We start from the raw sequence: 19375 nt of genomic DNA, 5'->3' as shown, positions 1-19375 counted from the left end.
GTGAGCATGAAAAGACCACTCTGACCGGGGTTTTCAGATTCGGTTAGTCTGAGAGCAGTGATTCATGTGGGTCGTTATTGCCACAAAGGCAAAAGACTTGTCGAATTGGACTAGGTGCGTAGCACAACAGGTGATTTAAACGAGGTTGTCCCTTAACCTTAAGACAAGCAGGGAAAATGTTTAGGCAAAAAATGTTATTGCAGTTGGTAGCAAAACTCCCTGATTTTCCAAATACTGAGTTCTGAAGGAGATTTTAGCATTAGAAAGTTAAAAACTCAGATATCCTCACAAGATTAAAAACTCCCATATCCTCATATCCAATGACTTTGTTCCTCTGCTATCTTGGCTTAACTAAAATTTATTAGTAATTGCATTAACTTTTTTTCAATTTCTCCTTCCCTGAAACTTCTGAAGCAAGTAACAAAATTTTATCAAATGAAAACTTTTCCTCAAAGAGCCATATTAAATCAACTTATGTAAAAGATGCATTATTCATAATTCAGTTAAAATGTAGAGTATTTATATTGGATTATCTTATATTCCTTTAATAAAGATGTAAATTTGGAACACCTATATTTAGTAGAGGAGTTAAAAACAGTTTCATCTGCTCTGAATAACTTTTTTTTCATTGCTCAAACAGATATCTCTAAGTTTTTTTTATCTCCTGTCATTTCCCTAATGAGAAAAGATGTTAAGTGTCCTTACAAACCTTTCATTTCTATTTGTTTCTGGAGAATTGTTAATCTAAGTATACCATGAATATGGCCATACTTCTGTATAAGGAAACTCTTTGTTTTTCTTTTTTTAAGAGATCTGGTTTTAAGAAAAATCAGATATATTAATATAATAAATAGATTAATAAGATGGTGTTTATTCTCATTAGAAAAGTCTTTTTCATTTGACAGAATAATTTGCACTCGAGTTCCTTTAAATGTAGCAATATTTATGCATTTGAAGTATGATTTTATATAAAATGAAAATTTTTCTATAAGTGTATTTATTACTGCTAAAATCAGTACTTAAATTTTATTGCATTAGTCTAATTATCTAGATAATTATGATTTTTAAAAAAGATGTACTTTCCCTTGAACTACCCACAAACTGTGAAATATTACTTATGGATCATTAGAACTGGAAAGGAACTCAGAAACACTCTAATTAGAACCTGTGTGTCCATTTGGGGCTCATTGTTGAGCTCGAAGTTAGAGCGGAGATGCAGAAAAGTTGATCAGCATTATCAATTTATTCCTGCTCTCATTTTAGAAGTGTGTTATGTGTGTGCGCTTGTGTTTGGTTTAAGAGGTTGGCCAGAATTTCACAGCTTAAAAATGATCAAAGGCACGTTTTCGACAAGCTTTTATTCAGCAAGTGGCAAATGTAAAGGAAGGGATTTTAAAGTCTTTATATGTGCTTTTTATTTCTAAAATACATGTCATTCAGCACAGATAAATGTAATAATTTTAAATGCTATTTGGCCTTTTGTTCACCTCCACGCTACCGCCCTCTCACCGCTGTTTCTTTAAACGTCTGAATTTGAGACATCTTTTGAAAATCGCCCCCGCCCCACGCCGTTCCGAAGACAACACCCATTCCAAGTCGCACACGCCAAAAAGAACTGGCCAGAGAGGGAAAGGGGAGACCCCTTACAAACAGATTTTAAAAAGGAAAACTATCAAAGCAATTTTGCCTTGGGCAGTGACAACATACCTACCAGGCTATGACCTTCAATAAAAATCACGTTCAGAAGTGATGAAAAGGCTAGCGAAGCAAACTGTCAAACAGGAGGAGGCAGAACCCTTGAGGGAAGGGGCGCGTCCGTCACTTTACTGATGTAAGGAGGGACCGACCGGCAGGGGCTGCTTTAGAACCGCTCCGAGCCCGGCCTGCACTCAGTTCGCGCTGAAAGCTGAGCGCTGGGCCTTTTGAACTCTGGCCGCTCGACAGAAAACACTCTTGAAAAAGGTGGCATTCACTGGGCTGTCAGAATCAAGCAACACCAAATTAAGGCGCTCGTAAAACCGCGCTGGGCTCAGAAACAGAGCCTCTTGCTTGTAATCCCGACATTTTGGATTAACATCAGGTGTTAATTTCAAACATTTAGAGCAGCCCTTTGGAGGAGATAAAGAAGGGGACGTCATAATTTGGGGACTTTTTTTTTCAATGCTAGAAGAACTGAGAGTTGGGTTTCTTGTCACGAGCACCTCGATAGCATTAATTACGTGCGAAGGGAGTAATGGTGAAGGCAGGCAAAGATCGAAACACTCCTCTGCGTTTCTCCAGGTCCTTTTCGGGACGCGGCGGGTCTGCGCGCGGGAAGCGCCCTGGGCGCAAAGGCGTTCTGCAGAGTGCTGGCGCCGCAGCTCCGGAAGAGGACGGGGTCTGCGTCTTAGCAATCGGCCGGGGTATTGTGAACACCACCGATCGAGATTCTCCCTGAAGGGTCGCCTAGAGAGGGTTGAACTTGGAGTTCCTTCTCTTTTTGAGTGCATTGTGAAAACAAAGAAGGGCCACATTGAGCCCCCTGGTCTGCGGGTGCGGGTGCGTTTCAGACCGGTGTCCTGGCTGGAAAGTCAGCCGCCCCGTGTCGCACCCCCTACGCTAGACTCCGCATTGTTGGGAGCAGTGGGGTCCGCAGCGCATCACACTCGTTCCTGTAGGCCCAGGGGGCCCGAGGCCAGGGCCCGGCGTCTGCAGAGACGCGGGCACCCTCTGCCCCCCGCGCGCCCCACCGTGGGTTGCCGCTTTCGCGCCGGTGGCTTCGGGCCGGCCAGCCCTTCTTTCAGCACAAAGAGTTCGAGGTGCGTTGCTTTCTTTGGCGTAAAGCCCTCGCCGGGTCAGAGTGAAATCTCCGCTTTTTTTCAGGAGCATGGCAACACAAAAGGTTTAAGGGGGGAAATTGTTAAAAGGAAGCCCTTTCTCTTTAGGCTGAATGCAGTGGGGAGATTAAAACTTTCATTTGAGATTTTGCAGTATTCATGGTGGTGGGGCCATGAATGGGGCCGAGTCAAAGCCCCCAGCGCTGCTGTGTGTGCCCTTTTATCTCCCGCACATCTTCAGACACAGGTTGTTTTGCACTTGAAAGAGGGGCGAGAGGGGAATGTGGGATTTTGACAGCTGATATTGGCCTCTGAACTCTTGATGGGGATTTTCTAATTAACCCCAAGTACCCATCAGGTGGCCAACAAGGAATGATTTCTGTCAAAGAGGGCAAAAAGTTTCCCATTTTGATCCGATGGACGGGAGGGAGAGTTTTAACATTCAAAGTAAGGAAATTTAGGAAGAGCCTCTAAACATAAAACTAGAAAAAGCCTGATGGAGCAGGTTGGGTTGGGGGAGGCAGCTGTGAGGACCCCAGAAAGAGGCCCTGAAAGGGCCGTCTTGACATGGCCACCATTAGAACACTTGGGAAAGGAAAATGTGGTTCCTGAGACTCAGAGAAGATGATTCAGAGAGCTTTGGAAGCTAAGTTAGCTAGGAAGTTTGGGTGGAGTGCTGTAACTTGTAGTTTGACTATTGTGTCCAGACTTGGGAATCCGCCCCCCCCCCCCACCTTTTTTTTTGTTGTTGTTAGGTAGTTTTCATTCTAGTTCAAAGCCAAGACTCTTTGCTGAGACCCTAGCATGTGCTAAAATCAACTGCATATGGTTTTAGTAAATGCCTCCAGTTGAAGAGATGATGGAAATGGTATATTAGCCTTTGTCAATGAAGAGAGAACTGCTGATTCGTTGGTTCAAAAGCAAAACTCCTTAAGAACAAGTCCCAGAAAGAAATAATTAGTTTGGAAGATGAACTTCCAAATTCTAAGTCCCTTGGGGGTTCAGTTTCTGTGTATTTGGGGGTGAGGTCCCTGAAGAGTATGTGTTTACAAAGGGCCCCAGACAAGTGATTCTTCTGATTGTGTTAAGCTCCAGAACAGAGTTTCCCAGGTGTCTCTGATAATATCAGGACTAGGAATGCTGAGTGTTCATCTTCGTACTGAAAAGTCCAGTGGATAGTTCTGAAAGTGTGTATTTTTAACAGATTTCTCAGAGTGGTTCCAAGGGTCCCAAACCTCCTGTTTTTTTCCCTTACAACCGCTGGCTGCTGCTTCCTGGTCTCCTTTGCAGGTTTCTTTCCATCTCCCTGACCTTTAAATGTTGAGAATGCTCCACTGCCCAGTCTTTGGTCCTTCTCTTTCTAAGCCCTCTTCCTTGGTGATCTCACCTAGTCTTGTGACTTTCTTCTAGAATCCCAGGCTATGGATCCGGTTCAGATGTGCCCTAAACTCTAGATTCTCCATCTAATTGTTTGCCTGCTATCTCCACTTGACCTTGACCTTTGCCCTAGAATTCTTTCTTAGGAAACGGAAGGCTGTTTCTGCTACAGGCTACAGCATGTGATGGTGGGAAGGCAGTAGAGGTGAGGCTGGAGAGGAAGGTGAAACCATATAATTAGGGCCCTTTAGGCCATATGAGCGGAGAAGGCAATGGCATCCCACTCCAGTACTCTTGCCTGGAGAATCCCATGGATGGAGGAGCCTGGAAGGCTGCAGTCCATGGGGTCGCGAGGGTGGGACATAACTGAGCGACTTCACTTTCCCTTTTCACTCTCATGCATTGGAGAAGGAAGTGGCAACCCAGTCCAGTATTCTTGCCTGGCGAATCCCAGGGACGGCGGAGCCCGTTTGGGCTGCCGTCTATGGGGTCACTCAGAGTCATACATGACTGAAGTGATTTAGCAGCAGCAGCAGCAGCAGGCCATAGGAGGGAGTCTAGATTTTACTTTAAGGGTCACTGGAAGGCTTTAAGGGTGTAAAGAGTTGGGGAGACATAGCAGGATCTAATTGAGTTTTCAAAAGGACACACTGGCTGCCATGTGAGGGAGGAATTGAAGAAGGGCAAGGAACACAGGAAATGGAAACTCAGATAGGAGTCTTTTGCAGTAGTCCAGGTAAGAGATGATGGTGGCTTAATCCAAGTAGAAGCATTGGAGAAGGAAAGAAGTGGACAGGGATGATTTTGAAGGTAGTCACAACTGAACTGAAGGAAGGATCTGATTGAAAACATGAAGAAGAAAGAACAATCAGGGTAGCACCCTAATTTAGACTTAATAATTTCAATATTGTGCCATTTACTGAGAGAAGTAGAAGGCAGTGCTTCCTAAATTTTTTCATATTATAACATGTATAAAAAGTGACAATATTTGTAATATATAAACTAAAGAGGATTTATATATGTCTGTGTGGCTCATGCGGTCAAGAATCTGCCTGCAACGAAAGAGACCTGGGTTTGATCTCTGGGTCAGGAATATACCATGGAGAAGGGAATGGCAACCCACTCCACTATTCTTGCCTGGAGAATCCCATGAACAGAGAAGCCTGGCAGGCTACAGTCCATGAGGTTGCAAAAGAGTCAGACATGACAGCAACTGTGAGGCTTGGTGAAATTTTTCATTATATTTTCTTTACATACTATTTTGACAAGAAAAAAAAATACAAAGTATTAGGGATGATATATCAAATGCATTTAAGAAATACCTCAAATAAAATTTCTTTTTTTGAAAAAAATTATTTGTTTTTGACTGTGCTGGGTCTTTGTTGCTTTGCCTGGGTTTTCTCTAGTTGTGGCAATCAGGGGCTCCTCTTTGTTGCGGTGCTAGGGCTTCTCGTGGTGGTGGCTTCTCTTGTTGCAGAGCATAGGCTCTAGGTGCATGGGCTCAGGAGTTGTGGTACATGGGCTTAATTGCTCCCCAGCATATGAAATCTTCCTGGACCAGGGATTGAACCCATGTCCCCTGTATTGGCAGGTGGATTCTTATCCACTGCACCCCCAGGGAAGTCCCTTAAATAAAATTCCTTAAAGTTAATAAAGTTAATGAGTTGTTTTGGAACATTGCTTGGAAACAATGAACAACATTGCTTTAATGAACATGGCTTTTCTTTTAAATGTCAGATTTTAAAGTTGAAGTGTGTGTGTGTGTGTGTGTGTGTGTGTGTGTGCGCGCGCGCGCGCGCGCGCACACGCGCGCATGCTCAGTTGTTCACTGTGTCTGACTCTTTGCAATCCCATGGATGGTAGCCCGCCAGGCTCCTCTGTCTTTGGGATTTCTCAGGCAAGAATACTGGAATGGGTTGCCATTCCCTGGAGAAGGGCATCTTCTCCACCCAAGGATTGAGAAGATCCTACAGTGGTCAGGAATCACCTGCATTGGCAGGTGCTTTGTTTACCACTGAGCTACCAGGAAAGCCCAGCTACACACAATTCTGATCAAGACTATTTAATGGTAAGCTATTCCAATTCTTGAAAATCACAACAATGAAAACCATTTTTCATAACACGAGACAAAAGTAGAAAGAAATACTCTTCCAATTGTTCAGCAGTTTCAAGAGTTGTGATTAAGTGTAATTAACTTTTAACATTGAAATCTCTTGTAACATTTCTAATGGATTTCAAATCCAATAAAATATTTTCAGTTATTAATTGGTTCATTCATTTATTGAGGCTTACTAAGTGCCAGCTACTGTTCTAGACACCCGTCAGTCTTTCAAAAGAATGATTGAGCCCTAATTTGTAGAATCCACTTCTTTGCCAGGACTTCATTTGTCATAATATGTCACCTGATTTATGTGAAGGGAGAGGGTAGAAGCCACGACCTGGAGCCCACCCGTATGGCCCCTAGCCCCTGACTCTCTGTCCTGTGCTTTGTGTTTCTTGAGTACCTGGGACTCCTCCAGTAGCCCTGTGGGTACTCTGCAGCTATCTGCCAAGGAGATGTTCCTGCCTGAATAACCGAAAGCCAGACATAACTCATTTTGTTTGCTGATTTTGGGCTTCGTGAGATTGCTGGGCATGGCATCTGGCCCTGCTGTTTTCAAAGGCTGCTTGGATAGCTGCACAGGGCTAGAGGCAGCTCTCCTAGGGCCTGTAATGGCCCCAGAATCCAACTGGCCGCCTTTACAACCTGACACCCCATGGCCTATGTGGGTGCTGTGGCACGGTGGGGAAGGAACTGTAACTCAACCAGTGCCAGTCAGGGAGCAGAACTCTTACAGGCAGAATTGTGTCTCCTGCCCTGTTCCCCCATCGTGCCCCTTCACATATGAAGCCCCAGTCCCTAATGCGATTGTGTTTGGCCTTTATGGAGGTAATTAAGGTTAAATGAGATCATAAGGATGGGGCCCTAATCTGACCTGACTGGTAAGAAGAGACAGACCTTGGGACGCACACAGCGTGAGGAAAGGCCATGTGAGAACACAGGGAGAAGGCAGCCATCTACAAGCCAAGGAGAGAGGCCTCAGGAGAAATCAGACCTGCTGACATCTTGATCTTGGGACTTCCAGTCTCTAGACTTGTGAGAAGATTAACTTATGTTGTTTAAGCCACCTAATCTGTGGTATTTTTTATGGAAGCCCTAGCCGACTAATGCAAGAACTGAACCAAAAGCAGAGTTTTTTTCAAACCTGGCTCTCCAGTTGGGACAATCTGAGGAGCTTTAGACAATACTAATGCTTGGGTTGGCACTTCCCAGGTGGCGCTAGTGGTAAAGAACCAACCTGCCAATGCAGGAGACATAAGAGGGGAGGGTTCATTCCCTGGGTCAGGAAGATCCCCTGGAGGAGGGCATGACAACCCACTCCAGTATTCTTGCCTGGAGAATCCCATGGACAGAGGAGCCTGGAGGGCTACAGTCCACAGGGTCACAAAGAGTCGGACATGACAGAGCAACTTAGCATGCATGCGTGTACTCACACATTACACCCCCTCCTCCACCCCAACTTCTCCCCTCAGAAATTTGGATTTGATTGGTGTGGTGTGTCGGCTGGGGTGTCAGGACTTTTTCGAAGCTCCATATGTAAGCCTAAATGTCAGCCAAGGTGAGAACCACTGGGGTAATGGGTAGAAGTTTCAAGGAAGCAGACTTGATTTGATTTGAAAAAACCAAAAATGACAACAACAAAAATTTTTTATTTTGGGTCTGCTGGAGACTCTTGAGAGTCCCTTGGACTGCAAGGAGATCTAACCAGTCCATCCTAAAGGAGATCAGTCCTGGGTGTTCATTGGAAGGACTCATGTTGAAGCTGAAACTCCAGTACTTTGGCCACCTGATGAGAAGAGCTGACTCATTTGAAAAGACCCTGATGCTGGGAAAGATTGAGGGCAGGAGGAGAATGGGACGACAGAGGATGAGATGGTTGGCTGGTATCACTGACTCAATGCACATGAGTTTGGGTGGACTCCGGGAGTTGGTGTTGGACAGGGAGGTCTGGCATGCTGAGGTCCATGGGGTCGCAAAGAGTCAGACACGACTGAGCGACTGAACTGAACTGAACTGAAATGGTGAGACCCCTGCCCATCCCACCCCCACCCCCCCAAGCTCCCCATCACATCACTGAAAGTATTTAAGCTGAGGTTGGAAGGTACAGGGGTTTCCTGGCAGGGGCTGAACCAGATCACCACATTGCCATTCTCCTGGGAAATGGATCATCCACCCTGTCACCCCCCAGCATCCAGCCTTACCTTCGCCTGACCCCACGCATGTGGCCAGTCTGCCTGAGCACCCTGGATCCCTTTCCCTGGGTAGTTTCTGCTCTGCAGCACTCACTCTCTGGTCTGTCTTATTTGAGGGTTTCTGTGTGACCTTTCAGGTCCTCACCATCAAATGAAGAGGCTAAAGCTTCTTGATGTATGTTAAGCTTCTTTCCAAATCTCAGATTTCTTAATTTTAATCAAGTCAGAATATAGCTTCCTGATTGTAACAGGAGATGGGAATTAAGTGAGCAACTTCAAGGCATATCAGGTTCCTTGCTAAGAGAAAGGCAGATTTAGTCGATGAGCTATGCTTATTGCTATACAAATTGAATTAGTAGGAAATGAAAGGGTCACCTGCTGGAGATGTCCCTTTGGCCTTGGTGGGAAAATGCTTTTTTAGACTGACTGCCTGGGAACGCTTAAGTTTGTTGTGGGCACACCTGTCAGCCTCATTAGTGGTGTTTTTTTTTTCCCTTTCTGCTAGATGCTTATTATCCTATAAATCAGCACAGAAGAGAGGGTTATATCAAGCATTCAAGTGACCTCCGTTCATCCCCCTAACTCTTAGAAATTGTGGGCTTGTGGGGAAGGGGAGTGATCAGAGGCCTTTCTGCTCTTAGGTCTTATAACCTTGAGTGGGATTTGCCTTCCTGGAGGGTTTATTCCTCCTTGTTGTATATCTTGGGACTCAGCCTGCTCCTGTGATTTTGGGTCCTATCCCAAATCTCCCCTCTGGGATTCTCCTTACTGAGTGCAGCTAGGGAGCAGCATACACCTGCTCTGTGGCCCTTTTTATGCCATCTCCGAAACTACCTGTGACACTTTGGTATTGAATCATTTGACTGATAATATGGGAGAAAGTAACAAAAGTGTATGTAACAGTGACTTTAAGCCCTACAGAGTTTAAGACTCAAAGCCCCTGACCTACTTTTCTTGCTTATTCCTGGTGGAAACTAAAAGCCTGTCATGAGAATGCACATCATGTGTGTGAACGTGTGTTTATGTGTATATATATAAATATATATATATGAAGATATTTATTTTAAAAAATTGGCTCACATGATTGTAGAGGCTGACAAATTTGAAAGCTGTGCATTTGTACCATGTGGATGTATATAGATTTGGGGGGTTTCTTTTCAGTTAAGTTGGGATTCATCCTGGGTTTTTAAATATCTTTCCATGACAGTACATACAGATCTAAAAAGTGCTCTTAAGCAATTTCCACTTCAAACTAATTCAGATAAACCACTGGTTTCTGTTTTCCTTAGTAAGTGTGCAGTTATATTCTTAGGCCCCACGAACAATCTTGGCTTACAAGTCAATCTGCAGCTACATGAATGTGTCTACCTTCATGGGTTCAGTTGTATGCTTACCAAGAGAGAGTTGCTTGTTTGCAAGCCTTTTTATGCCAGTTGTTCTTCTACTGTAGTTATATGATTTAACTAAATATTAGATAAATCAATGACATTTCAGTGCAAAATGAAAGAGGTGTTGTTCCTTCAGAAACTAAGTTTGATGTCTTGGGATTAAGTTTAAAGATGATCACTAAAACAAATTGCTAGCCAGGTAAAGAAAACTGAGACTATTAGGGAAAAAACAATAAAAGCAGAAGGTTTTGTACTTGTTCCTCAAGTGTATCTAAGTTCTCCATACGCTAAAATAAAAATGAAGCTGGAAATCATATGTGATTATTAAGGGTGTGTTTTCTGTAAGAAAGGTGATGCAGAACACCAGTTATAAGATTTGTCCTCAAAGAAAAGCATAGGTCCCAATTTAGGAGATTGGCAGATTGATGTTTGTATACATTTTTAGATTAAAATAACATGTTTTAGATAAGTCTGTGTGTATTATTTTGTATAATCCTCTGCTTTAACTGCTCCTTCAAGTAGCTGGCCAATTTTCAACCCTGCCTGTGGGAGCTTCCACTATATGAAAGGATAGGGGAAGGTACCATGGCATATCATCCCATCTCATGCTGTAATACACTATTCATGTTTCTACATTTACCCCCTCAAACTAGATAGTAAGAACAAAAGTGTATAAGGACAGCACATGACTTTTTAAGGTCATTTAGTGACTTTGTTTCTCCGTGTCTCCCCTCCCTACCATAACTACAGTGTCCTAGGTACTGCGGCACGTACATATACCAGTTCAGTTCAGTTCAGTCACTCAGTCATGTCCAATTCTTTGTGACCCCATGAACTGCAGCACGCCAGGCCTCTCTGTCTATCACCAACTCCCGGAGTCTACCCAAACCCATGTCCATTGAGTTGGTGATGCCATCCAACCATCTCATCCTCTGTCGTCCCATTCTCCTCCTGCCCTCAATCTTTCCCAGCATCAGGGTATTTTCAAATGAGTCAGCTCTTCGCATGAGGTGGCCAAAGTATTGGAGTTTCAGCTTCAACATCAGTCCTTCCAATGAACACCCAGGACTGGTCTCCTTTAGGATGGACTGGCTGGATCTCCTTGCAGTCCAAGGGACTTGCAAGAATCTTCTCCAACACCACAGTTCAAAAGCATCAGTTCCTCTGCACTCATCTTTCTTTATAGTCCAACTCTCACATCCATACATGACCACTGGAAAAACCATAGCCTTGACTAGACAGACCTTTGTTGGCAAAGTAATGTCTCTGCTTTTTAATATGCTATCTAGGTTGGTCATAACTTTCCTTCCAAGGAGTAAGCGTCTTTTAATTTCATGGCTGCAATCACCATCTGCAGTGATTTTGGAGCCCAAAAAAAGTCTGACACTGTTTCCACTGTTTCCCTGTCTATTTGCCATGAAGTGATGGGACCAGATGCCATGATCTTAGTTTTATGAATGTTGAGCTTTAAGCCAACTTTTTCACTCTCCTTTTTCATTTTCATCTAGAGGCTCTTTAGTTCTTCTCCACTTTCTGCCTAAGGTTGGTGTCATCTGCATATCTGAGGTGATTGATATTTCTCCCGGCAATCTTGATTCCAGTTTGTGTTTCCTCCAGCCCAGCGTTTCTCATGATGTACTCTGCATATAAGTTAAATAAGCAGGGTGACATTATACAGCCTTGACATCCTCCTTTTCCTATTTGGAACCAGCCTGTTGTTCCATGTCCAGTTCTAACTGTTGCTTCCTGACCTGCATACAGGTTTCTCAAGAGGCAGGTCAGGTGGTCTGGTATTCCCATCTCTTTCAGAATTTTCCACAGTTTATTGTGATCCACACAGTCAAAGGCTTTGACATAGTCAATAAAGCAGAAATAGATGTTTTTCGGGAACTCTCTTGCTTTTTCGATGAGCCAGCGGGTGTTGGCAATTTGATCTCTGGTTCCTCTGCCTTTTCTAAATCCAGGTTGAACATCAGGAAGTTCATGGTTCACGTATTGCTGAAGCCTGCCTTGGAGAATTTTGAGCATTACTTTACTAGCGTGTGAGATGAGTGCAATTGTGTGGTAGTTTGAGCGTTCTTTGGCATTGCCTTTCTTTGGGATTGGAATGAAAACTTACCTTTTCCAGTCCTGTGGCCACTGCTGAGTTTTCTAAATCTGCTGGCATATTGAGTGCAGCACTTTCACAGCATCATCTTTCAGGATTTGAAATAGCTCAACTGGAATTCCATCACCTCCACTAGCTTTGTTCATAGTGATGCTTTCTAAGGCCCACTTGACTTCACATTCCAGGATGTCTGGCTCTAGGTGAGTGATCACACCATCGTGATTATCTGGGTAACGAAGATCTTTTTTGTATAGTTCTTCTCTGTATTCTTGCCACCTCTTCTTAATATCTTCTGCTTCTGTTAGGTCCCCACCATTTCTGTCCTTTATTGAGCCCATCTTTGCATGAAATGTTCCCTTGGTATTTCTAATTTTCTTGAAGAGGTCTCTAGTGTTTCCCATTCTATTGTTTTACTCTATTTCTTTGCATTGATCGCTAAGGAAGGCTTTCTTATCTCTCCTTGCTGTTCTTTGGAACTCTGCATTCAAATGGGTATATCTTTCATTTTCTCCTTTGCTTTTCGCTTCCCTTCTTTTCACAGCTCTTTGTAAGGCCTCCTCAGATAGCCATTTTGCTTTTTTGCATTTCTTTTTATTGGGGATGGTCTTCATTTCTGTCTCCTGTACAATGTTACGAACCTCTGTCCATAGTTCATCAGGCACTCTGTCTATCAAATCTAGTCCCTTAAATTTATTTCTCACTTCCACTATATAGTCATAAGGGATTTGATTTAGGTCATACCTGAATGGTCTAGTGGTTTTCCCCACTTTCTTCGATTTCAGTCTGAATTTGGCAGTAAGAAGTTCATGATCTGAGCCACATTCAGCTCCTGGTCTTGTTTTTGCTGACTGTATAGAGCTTCTCCGTCTTTTTCTGCAAAGAATATAATCAATCTGATTTCAGTGTCGACCATCTGATGATGTCCATGTGTAGAGTCTTCTCTTGTGTTGTTGGAAGAGCGTGTTTGCTATGACCAGTCCGTTCTCTTGGAAGAACTCTATTAGCCTTTGCCCTGCTTCATTCCGTACTCCAAAGCCAAATTTGCCTGTTACTCCAGGTGTTTCTTGACTTACTACTTTTGCATTCCAGTCCCCTATAATGAAAAGGACATCTTTCTTGGGTGTTAGTTCTAGAAGGTCTTGTAGGTCTTCATAGAACTGTTCAACTTCAGCTTCTTCAGTGTTACTGGTCGGGGCATAGACTTGGATTACCGTGATATTGAATGGTTTGCCTTGGAAATGAACAGAGATCATTCTGTTGTTTTTGAGAGCATTAATAAGGGGTTATTGTTTAAGCTACAAAGTTTAAGTTGACTTGTTAACCAGCAATAACTGATAGTCATGTACCCTTGAACCTTTGGAGATGGTACTTAAGATGGAAGCTGAATGCTCTACAATTGTGTGTGTGTGTGTGTGTGTGTGTATGTTAGTCACTCAGTTGTATCCAACTCTGCGACCCCATGGACTTTAACCTTCCAGTCTCCTCTGGCCCTGGGATTCTCCAGACAAGAATACTGGAGTGGATAGCCATTCCCTTCTCCAGGGGATCTTTCCTATCCAGGGACAGAACCTAGGTCTCCCACATTGCAGGCAGATTCTTTACCCTCTGAGCACCAGGGAAGCCAGAATGAGCAATTCTTTTTTCAATTACTCGAGACTTCAATATAGCATATGTTAGAAATGCATGACTCTGAATATTGAGTTGTGGCTGTTAATAGCTCTTAAAGAAGTGATGACTTTTAATGTATTCTGATGAAAAGCATTCCTGGGAAAGGGCTAGGTTCATTTTACTTAGATTAACTCTGATTTACATCACATGAACATCTCAAATCTTAATGTTCCAGCAAGATAATCACATTCTTTTGCTCATTAAGTAGAAGGATATAATTTCAATTTGGCTTCTTCTTGGAGAGCAGAAAATTGCTGAAATGATACTAATGAAATGCTCACTGACTTACATGCCCTTAAAAATATCTCAATTATTTGTGTCAATCTCTTTTTTTTTCCTTTGGCCTTTTCCCATATGCATCTACTTGGCATATCATACAAAGGGATGTCTTCCCCCAGAGGGGGAAGAGAATGTTCACCTGTTTTTAAAAGCTGCCATCAGAATCCTGACACAGGTGAAGATTTTTTCTCTCATCACTACATTATTTCCCTGAACAGATTGTAATTTCATCAATTTTCCATGCTTATGGTCATGAATGCTTGGCATTACCACATCTTAACATTAACAAAAAAGGAATTTCATGGTTCTAGTTTTCATTTGAAGACAAAGAAGGCATGAAGACCTCATTAGAAATATGGTGTGTCTCCTATTGGCTCACACATGCTTTCCTTTGCTTTCTCTTTCCTTCGTGTTGATGCCAAAGGCAGACATTGCTCCCCTCCCTCTGTGCTCCCCCACCCATTCCCTCAAACTGGAACAGTAACAAGGAGGTCAGAATCTTTTCAGAAGCCAGTTGTTGTGATACCTACACTTGTTGATACTTAAAAAGTCTAGATTCTTCTCCTCTTTCAGAATCAAAGAAGTAACCATTTATGGAGATACTTAGGTAGCATTTATAATAACAGATTTATTTCCCTTTGCATTTCTTAAACTACTAATATAGCTTTGAAATGAGATACATGCATTTTCTTCTTTCAAAATTTGAAATTGTAAATTATGATAAAACCTACCTAATGAGGAAAGAACTCTGTAATGTGGGGAAGTCTGTTACTCCTTGGAGTTTTTTCTGATTCTCCTGGTTATTAGGTATATGACATTGGGCAGGTTATGTAGCTTTTCTGTGCCTAAGTTTTCTCACATATAGAATGATAATAAAGTCATTTGTTGGTTTCCATGGGAGATTGGTTCCAGGACACACAAGTACACTAAAATCCATGGATGCTCAAGTGCCTTGTATCAAATGCATACAACCTGTGCACATCCTTCCATATACTTTAAATCATCCCTATATTACTTATACTATCTAATATAATGTAAATAGTATGTGAAATAGTTTCCAGTGCATGCAAATTTTGCTTTTTGGCACTTTCTGGAAGTTTCTTTTTTGTCCTGAATATTTTCAACCTGTGGTTAGTTGGATCTGTGGATATGGAACCCACAGATTTGGAGGGCCAAACTGTAGCAAAACCTACTTCACAAGATTGCCCCTTGAGGCTTAAATTTACTCAGTTCAGTCGCTCAATCGTGTCCGATTCTTTGCGATCCCATGGACTGCAGCATGCCAGGCTTCCCTGTCCATGACCAAATACTGGAGTTTGCCCAACAAACTCATGTCCACTGAGTCAGTGATGCCATCTAACCATCTCATCCTCTGTCTTCCCCTATACTCCCACCTTCAATCTTTCCCAGCATCAGGGTCTTTTCCAATGAGTCAGTTCTTTGCATCAGGTGGCCAAAGTATTGGAGCTTCAGTTTCAGCATCAGTCCTTCCAATGTTAAGTTTGCTAATATCTGTGAAATGCATAGGTCAGTACTTGGCACATGAAGCATTCATTGTTTTTAAATTATTTATACACACTTCTGTTTTAGAATTGTACTCTTCACAAAAACTTTCTCATAATCTCTTACAGTAATTTGATGTTTAACAGATTACAAAGGGGTTTTTATATGGTTCTCAAAGCCCCGGGGGTGTGAACAGAGCAGGGATTATCATGCCCATTTTACAGATGAGGAAAATTTAAACAGAATAATCACATGATCCAGCAATTTCACTTCTAGATATATACCCAAAAGAATTGAAAGCAAGAACTCAGCAGATATTTGTACAGAAAGGTGTATAACAGCGCTGAGTCAGAGCAGTCAAAAGATAGATGCGTGACTCGGTAAACAGTGGGCTATTAAAACGAAAACGAAAGCCTGATCCTTCTTTCCTCTGGTACTCTACAGAATAGCCCTTGACTTGCTTTTTTTCTGTAGCCATTCTCTCTGGGTATATATAAGCAAATATATATATTTGGGTGGGGGAGGGGAGGAGAGACTACTTTTGTGAAAAATTCATGGGATTAACAGTACTATTCAATAACTCATTTTTCACTTGATATCCTCTCTTTAAATTCAGAAGTAGATGTTTACCTTACTCTTTTTAATAGCTGCATAATGTCCTATAACTTTCCCCTTTTCCTCCCCTTTCCCTTTTATTAAAAAACCTTATTGAGTTATATTTTAGATATAAGAAAATACACCTATTTAAAATGTGCGGTTCATTGAATTTTGACAAATGTATGTAGCCTCCCTGCTAGTCAAGACATAGAATATTTTTATCACCTCCAAAATTTCCCTCACAGATATTCTCTCAAGAATATGTATATTCTTTTGTGAAATGACTGTCAGATTTTTTGCCCATTTGAGCAATGGATTGCTGTCTTCTCCCTGAGTTTAAGTGTTCTTTGCATTTATTCTGGACACAAGTATTTTTCCAGGTATGTGTATTGTGAATACTTTTTCCTAGAAGTATGAGACTTGACCTTTCTTTTTCTTGACACTCTTTCTTGAAAAATCAAAGCTTTTAAGTCTGTTAAAATTCAATTCATATTTTTCTCTTATTGCTAGCGCTTTTCTTTCATGTTTATGAAATCTTTTGGCAGATTTCCAGAAGTGTTAGCACATGTCAACACTGGCATGTGCTTCCATGCCCTGCTGGGTCGCCAGTCAGTGGGGATCAGCTGGCACTGTGAGCTCCTTCGCGGGGCAGCCTAACCATCTCCACTGACTGCTTGGGCAGGGAGAACCTGAGGGCCTGTGCCTACTTCCTGGCCCACCTCCACAAGGATCATATGAAGGAATTAAGAGGCCCTTCCTTGAAAAGAAGGTTGAAGTACAGATGAGGAAACTGAGAAATCCAAGAGGTTAAATAAGTTGTCCAAGATCATGAAGCCAGTAAGTGGCAGGACTCGGATTCCCCCCCAGCTTGAAGGTTTACTTATACTGTTCCCTGTTACTAAACGGTTGTTGTCAACTAGCCCAAAGTACAGATTTGGAGGAGAAACAAATTATATTAACTGAAACTGAAACTCCTACCCAGATTTCTTTCATCGATGAAGCATCAAGTGAGAAGGGAGAGGTTGTTATGACTCTCTGACCATATGGTCCTTGCCCAGGGTCAATTATGTTTATATCTCAGGGCAGTAACAGAACTGTCATACCAGGGGTATGTCAGACTGGCAAAAAGAGAAGCTGCCAGATTGGAGCTTCTGCACTCTGTGGGCAGAGTACAAAACATCCAGAGTGTGTACTTAGATACTGCTTTCTGCAGTCCAAAATATTACCAAATTCCCAATTGAGAAGGAGTGTCAGTAAGTGGAATGTTAGAGCTGGTTTGAAGCTGGGTGCTTGGTCTGTACCATATGGTATGAACTGCAAAGCAGCTGATGAGTAGGGGTATTCACCAACCTTAGTGACGAGTTCAGAGTCTAGGTTCATGAGGATAATCTAGACATGTTTAGAAACATGCCTGACATCCTTCATAGCATCACCGACTTGATGGACATGAATTTGAGCAAACTCCAGGAGATAGTGAAGGACAGGGAAGCCTGGCATGCTGCAGACCATGGGGTCGCAAAGAATTGGACATGACTTAGCGACTGAATAAAACCAATAATTCTTCATCATGTCATAGAAGACTACAGCGCTCAGATCCATGAATGTCAGCATTCAAAGGCAGAGGAATATTTTCAGTGGAATAAGTTACCCTGCGGACTTACTTCCAAAAATAGAATTTCACTCCATACCACCAGCATTAAGCCATTCAGTATGTGGTTTGGAGAAAGAACCAGAAAAACCAATGTCACTGTGAGGACTGGACAGAGTTCTTACAGAGGTCCCCCCCTCCTTTTTTTTTTTTTTTAAATTCACTCCTCCTACAATGAGATTAAAGATACTTTGAGCCACATTTGTCCTATGAATGTAACCAAACTCAGGTTTCACTGCTCCCCACTCAAAAATCAATACCCAAGGGGCAGTTGTGGGTAGAAAGAAAAATTGTTTTTAATCAGAATGCCAGCAATCTGGGGAGAAGGCAAACTCTTGCTCCCCCTAAAACTACCTTCTGAACCAAATTCTGCTCAGTCATGAAAGTTTTTAAAGGGAAAAGGGGAATAATCTTGGTTAATCATTGAGATTGGGATTCAAACTCAACCATCTTCCACTGTGAGCAAGTTTGTTGACTCCTTGAGATCTTTCTTTAGATATTATCTTGTTCACACAGTTGGTTCATGAGATTACTGAAAGAGGAAGCTAGGGGAGAGACCTGGTCATCTGTTAATTACTTATGCTTCATTTCTACTTCTTTTGATCTGAGTAAAGAGCCAACAGGGTAGGCGAGGTATTGTGTGAGCCAAGAAAATTGTGCCAGGGCTGGAGATGAGCAAAGCATGGGGGTACCTGGTTGAAAGTCAGTGACAATGTAGCTTCACTAAAGTGACCATAAAGGGGGTTTCCTGCTGAGGGCAGTTTCCCGCAAAGAGCTGCTTATATCCAAATATGTGAATGACATATCCAAATGTCATTCTAGTAGGCACAGTTATAGATGAAGTTAAAGAAATCTTAAAGCCTTCATGCCAGTCTTCCCAAGGTATGGAGCCAAAGTATAAACCACTTGGAAAATTGAAGAGCTAGAACAATTCATGTGGGCTTTCCAGGTGACTCAGTGGTAAAGAATCTGCTTGCCGAGTCAGGAGATTCAGGAGATGTGGGTTCGATCCCTGGATCATGAAGATTTCCTGAAGAAGGAAATGGCAACCCACTCCAGTATTCTTACCTGGAAAATCCCATGGACCTAGGAGCCTGGCAGGCTACAGTCCACGGGGTTGTGAAGAGTCAGGCATGACTGAGTGACTGAGCACACAGAGCAATTCACGTAGGCTTAGGAAGGTGGCAGTGATCTCTTTGATGATCCTCTCCCAGTACGTTAAAGGCACAGGTTCCAAACCAGCAAACTCTTCACCCTGAGGTATTTCCCATGATGGGTGCAATATCATAAAACCAGCCTGACAAACTCAGAAAGCACAGGAAAAGCAGAAAGAATGCCAACCTCTCTTTGGGCAAATGTTATAGATTGTGAAGAATCCATGAGTGAAAGTGAAGAATTAGAAATCCCAGTTTCATCTCAAGGATTTTCCTCTAGATTGCTTTGAATTTTATAGATCAATTTGTGGAAAACAGACATTTTAATAATATCGAATCTTCCAATCTGTGAACATTTTAGTCTTCTTTAATTTCTACCAGTTCCATTTTTTTGTTTGTTTTTACTATACTGTTCCTAACTTATTTTGTTAGATTTATCCCTAGGTATTTCATATTTTTGATGCCTTTATACATGATGTATTTAATAACACAAAATCATTTTTTTCTTTGCTTTCACCATTTAAAAAATGCCATTCTGTTATAGT

The 19375-nt window shown here is 42.3% G+C and overlaps 1 pseudogene; it reads left to right on the top strand.

The window, feature by feature from the left end:
• Window positions 1–19120, top strand: part of LOC102407800 — a 35984-nt pseudogene extending 16864 nt beyond the window's left edge.
• The last annotated feature ends 255 nt before the right edge of the window (window positions 19121–19375 follow it).

The sequence above is a fragment of the Bubalus bubalis genome, chromosome 5, assembly GCF_019923935.1.
Source record: "Bubalus bubalis isolate 160015118507 breed Murrah chromosome 5, NDDB_SH_1, whole genome shotgun sequence".
NCBI classification, from domain to species: domain Eukaryota; kingdom Metazoa; phylum Chordata; class Mammalia; order Artiodactyla; family Bovidae; genus Bubalus; species Bubalus bubalis.
The sequence above is the reverse complement of the archived record's forward strand: the minus strand, read 5'-3'. Positions and strand labels throughout refer to the sequence as shown.